The 5,322-nt window shown below is 33.8% G+C and overlaps 1 long non-coding RNA gene across 2 annotated transcripts; it reads right to left on the bottom strand.

The window, feature by feature from the left end:
• Nucleotides 1–108: 108 nt before the first annotated feature.
• Nucleotides 109–4,328, bottom strand: LOC134255792 (uncharacterized). Of its 2 annotated transcripts, none has more exons than XR_009989626.1 (4): nt 4,041–4,328; nt 3,802–3,923; nt 3,047–3,178; nt 109–654 (listed from the first exon to the last, which is right to left on the bottom strand). It is a non-coding gene; the product is annotated as an uncharacterized LOC134255792 (long non-coding RNA). The 2 variants fall into 2 exon arrangements; XR_009989627.1 differs by having other exon boundaries at nt 3,047–3,175.
• Nucleotides 4,329–5,322: the final 994 nt, after the last annotated feature.

The following is a 5,322-nucleotide window of genomic DNA, read 5'->3' as shown; positions in this document are numbered from 1 at the left end:
TAGTTTCCATTTATTTTCTTCACGTCCATTGCACTGAAATGAAATTTGGTATACAGCCTTACTGGTATATCAGTTGAATATCTAGGTCAAGTTATCATCGCGCCATTTTTGACAGAGTTATGCCCCTTGGATTTAGAAAAATTCCAATTACTTGCAGTTTCCGTTCATTTCCTTTGCAGAGGTTGCACATAGTGAAATGCAATTTAGTATACAGATTTATCAGATGAATATCTAGGTCAAGTTCTCTTTTGGGTATGCTCGCACCATTTTTGACAGAGTTATGCCTTTTTGGACTTAGATAAAAAATTCCAATGTGGTGGGAGGGGGGCATAAGTATTTTACAAAAATCTCATTATTTTTAAGTTTAGAAAGTGCACTGTGTGAGTGTGTGCAATTGTGGTGGTGAGTGGGTGAAAATTGTCTTGTGTTTGTACAGTGTATATATGGATATGGAAAATGCTTCAAAATAAAGCATTTAAAAAAAAGTTTTGGAAAGTATGGCAATCATATACCAGTACTCAGATATGCTTATAGGGACACTTACCTTTAATAATGTCATGACAGGTGAGGCACATGGCTGGTCTTCATGCTGGATCAGTTCTTAATTAAAACCATCCAGTATTGTCCTAAGATTGCCAGATGTACAGACGAAACCTGTAATTTAGCAAGCTTCTGTAACATGCCATTTGAATTATTACATAGGCCATAGTTGTATGTGCAGCTGATAATAATGTAGGACTAAGGTGCCTGACAAATAATGAGTTATAAATCTTACAAATATCCATTTATTTGATACAAATCTTAACTTTCTTCATTATATTTTATCAATGATTTTACAAGAAAATTAGAATAAAAATTGTCCTTTTTATACATAAAAAATATTTTCATTTAAAATTTTTCATTTAAAAATATTTGTTGCATTTTCATATTTAGGGTACCCTTCCTAGGCCAACAATAAAAAAATGATTTGTTTGATGTACTCTGACCGACCTGTTAAAATAGCCCCTACCCATTTGCATTCATTTTTTGGGGGCACTTAAAATTTTTTACCCCCCCCCCCCCTTAATTTCCATAGATGTTTTAAAGATAAGGTATCATATTTTTTAGGATGCTTTTTAATTTATAAATACAAAGTCATTCTAACTAAATGAAAACATTAACAGATTTCTGAGTCTGTGGTTTTAAATATGACAGTTATCAATTTATTCAATGCTGTAAGGCATAAAAAAAAAACTAGAAATATGTCGACAGGACAGGAATGCCCGCCGAGGGTATATTAGTCATGCAAAATGAAAATTCGAATGAAATTTGATCAGAATATCTTGAAAAATGTTACAGTTGAATTGCTTACATCAGTATGTATCAGCATATGAAGTTTGACACTAATTTCAGAGATGTGAGGTCAAGGTCATGTTGATGCTGTTGAATTGCTTACATCAGAATGTATCACCATATGAAGTTTGACACTAATTTAGGAAAATTGAGGTCAAGGTCAAAAGAAAGGCAAAGGTCAAAAAAAATGTTTGTTTCAGTTGAGAAGCTCCCATCAGTATGGTAAGTTTGATACAGTAAATCTTGTTTAGTACGAACACGAATATTGTGAATTCACGGGTATAGCAAAGTCATCTTGGATTCCCAGCTATAAAATTTCAATGAATTTCTTATACGACTCAGGGATTTTCCACTTACTTTTGGGAATGAGGCCCAGGCCCTTGGATTGGGAATTTTACGACATTTTATCACTTACTGGGAAATATCGTATGATGTTTTTCAAGAAATAAATGCTTAGATGAATAAAAATTGATCTTTTACTTAGCTATTCAGAACTATGAATTGGAGAATGATCATTATAATAAAGTTTTACCCAAGATTCTTCAAAATTTTGTTCATTTCATTCAAATTTCCAAACCTAAACATGTTTGTATTTTGTGAATTATGTTAAGGTTACCTTCTTGAGTTCTTCTTCTTTCAAAAATTGAATATAGGCAGTTCATTTTTGGGAAAAAGGGAGGAGTTTTGCAATTGGGAATGGGGCCCATATTCGGCCCTACACGGGGTAGTGGAAAATCCCTGCGATTATAATGAATATAGCAAAGTAATTTCATATGTAGCAGCAACTTCGTTATAACCGAGTTTTGCTGTAACACCATCTTGAATGGTATGTTTAAAACTGAGCTGAGGCCATAATAAATAAATTGCTAGATTCTCATCCGAATTTTTCTAAAAATCGAGGCGGGCGGGCGGCTTTTATTTTATATTTTTTCAATTTTGCTGATTTCTTATTGACCTGGTCAATCGGTGTATTTTCATCTACAATACCCGAATAAAAATCATAGTAAAGGTTCAATTATCTCTTACTTCACATCATCACCAATCTTTTTCAACCAATGACCCTTGTTTAAAATATATACGCATGTATTACAGCAATTACTATCTTTTCAGCTGTCAAAATCCTGTCGACTTTCGCGGGATTTAAAACGAAAGTAGAATGGTAGATGAATATCGATCCCGATCAGAATTAAGACGAAGAAAAACAGAAATAAAAAAAATTGAGGCGGGGGTAAAAAATCGGGGCGGGCGGGGATGAGAATCTAGGAATATTTTTATTATGGCCTAAACGCTAATTCAAGAAAAGTGAGGTCAAGGTCAAAGGAAAGGTAAAGGACAAAAAATGTTGATGCAGTTGCATAGCTCTTATCAATATCTATTAGCAAAGTTTGATAAAATATCCTGTATAGTTTCTTTGAAACTGGGCTTTGAACTTAGCTAAACGCAAAGTGTGACGCATGGACAGAAAGATGGAAGACAGACATGACAAACACTATATGCCCAGGCCATAATCATGGTGGGGCATAAAAAAACTACCGGTACCTACCGACCTACCTACCAACCTTGATAAAAGTGGGTAGGAGTACATCAAACAAAAATATTTTTAAAGCTGGCCAGTTGTTGACTAGTATATATTAGTCATTTTGATATGCTATGTCTTATAAAAAATAAATTTTATATTTGTCTTAGAACTTATTTTGTTGCATCAGTTTCATACCTGTATTTGATTTGCATTGTTTTGGATGCTGATAATTCAAAGTCATGATCAGTATAGTCTTAGGTGCTGCTGACTTTGGATCTCTTAGGAACTGCATATTTTATCTGTGTTACTGGTTCTCTTGTACCTCTGCTATAAAATAAGTTTTAGTGTATACAGTTGTGTAATATCAGTGAATAAATTGAACAGACAGATTGATTGTATATTGTCTATCGTTCCTCTCAAGAATTTTTCACTCATATGGAAACGACAGTGGAGAGCTGCAAATTTTGTCCTAATGACCTAATACTCAGCACTCAGGGCCATTGACTGATTGAGCAGGAAGGGATCTTTTTTTTTTTGCCAACACCTGACCTACTGCAGCAAGGGGCCACAGTTATACTGTATCATCCCAAGGACAGGTCTCCACATCTCACAGTGGGATTCAAACTCATGATGTAAGGATCAACACCTTATTTCGCGACTCTACTAGAGCAGACACTCTAACCACTGTGCCATGCAGGCAAATTTGAACAGACAGAAAAATTTACCAAAATCCATAAACCATGTTCTATAAACAGGAAACATACTCTCTAAAGTGAGAAATATGGTCATCTAAATTTTATTTTATGCAGAGAGATGCATGGCAAAATATATGAACATCTTATCCTTGTGAAATGGATCTAAATTGCTACAAACATTTAATGCTCAAAAAATAATCCACTGAAACAAATTAGGTTAAAATTAACTGAAAAAAAAGTATATTAAAAAATTACCCTAACAAAAATGATGCAGCCACAATATCATAATTTATGATGAATATGACGTTGGTACCCATCAATGACAAACTCCTCCTCTATAATCAGCTGATAAATAACATCTCGGATTCAAGAGAAATCTGTTAAAAAATTAAGTTAAAAGATAATTTCGAAACTATTTCATTCGGTTAAGAATAAAACACTTCATTTTCCCTCAAAATAAACAAGATACGGATGACACTCTCTGATTTGTTTACCTGTATTTCGATCGGTTAATTCCTGGTGGACGCTCGCACCCAATTTCTTATGCCATGAAATTCATACATCGTAAGTCGGACAACCCTTCGGCTTTGTAAAACTATTTAATTTCCCCCTGAAAGCTGTGTGTAACCCAGAAACATGCTGAACTCAATAGTACACATTCACCCTGTGCGAGGAAGTGAATATTATCGTAAAATCTCGCGAGTCACGTGACGAGACTTACAGACTCTGGACCGAATTTTCTCAGCTTTTGAAATAATGAATAAAAAGTTTACTTCCGGTAAAGGGAGAAGTCATTTCAAATGGAATTTAAATAAACATAATGAAGAGAGATATCTCTTTGCAATTAAGATGCAACCTATCAGACATTATTTTACAAAACCATAGTGCTCATTTAAAACAAAGAAATATAGAGAAAACGAACAGTTTTCAACCTTAAAGTTTTGTCAATTGTTAATCAGAAACTCAAGTATCTTTTAATATGAACTTCAGAGTACTTGTGTTTATAATCAGAATATTTCAATAAATATAATTTTGCAAATAACTTATGACCAAAGTAAATAATTTACGAGTACAAATTTTATTGAAAAAGAAGCTGTCAGTGATGTTGCAAAGTCTTGACTATAACTGTAGTAAGGAATGGTTGTATTATTAGTTATCCAGGTTCAATCAAGGGTGTACGGGGATTTACCCCGGGTTGTATTCCATACGTGTATGGAATACAACCCGGGGTAAATAACCGTACACCCTTGATTGGACCTGGATAACGAATTTATTTCCTTTGTACCCATAAAAATGCTTTGTAAACATGATTTTTAGCTTTTATCATAGAGAATGTATACATTGTGACGTCACGTTTTATTTACACCCGGCTCAAGTCGGGTGCACGGATATTTACACCCGACTTTGTAACCAATCAAAGCTCGTGTTACAAGCTAGATAGGAAATAAAGAGTTTTATGCTTATTTTATTGGTAAAATTTTGTGATTTCAAATTTTCCAAATGCTCCTTGGAATTTTTAAGTATCCACTTCTGATTTACAACATTTCTCACCTATACCTGTTGAACAATACCCTTGAAGTTCCTCCTTCACTACTGTTAATATTTTACATGTAAAGAGTAGTAAAAAAAGAAGATTGAAAGAACATTTACTGGAACCCGCTATGTATCTTTGTTTGTAAGGATTTTTATGATGTTTCAAAATCCAGTAGAGATCTGGTAAATCAAATTCATTTTGGTCGGAAGAAATATTTAAAATATTCAAAAATGACGTTTGCT

The sequence above is a fragment of the Saccostrea cucullata genome, unplaced genomic scaffold (genome assembly GCF_032062105.1).
Source record: "Saccostrea cucullata isolate Sc308-1 unplaced genomic scaffold, CSIRO_AGI_Scuc_v1 ctg5, whole genome shotgun sequence".
Classification (NCBI taxonomy): Eukaryota; Metazoa; Mollusca; class Bivalvia; order Ostreida; family Ostreidae; genus Saccostrea; species Saccostrea cuccullata.
Note: the sequence above shows the minus strand (reverse complement) of the source record. Positions and strands in the feature narration are given on the sequence as shown.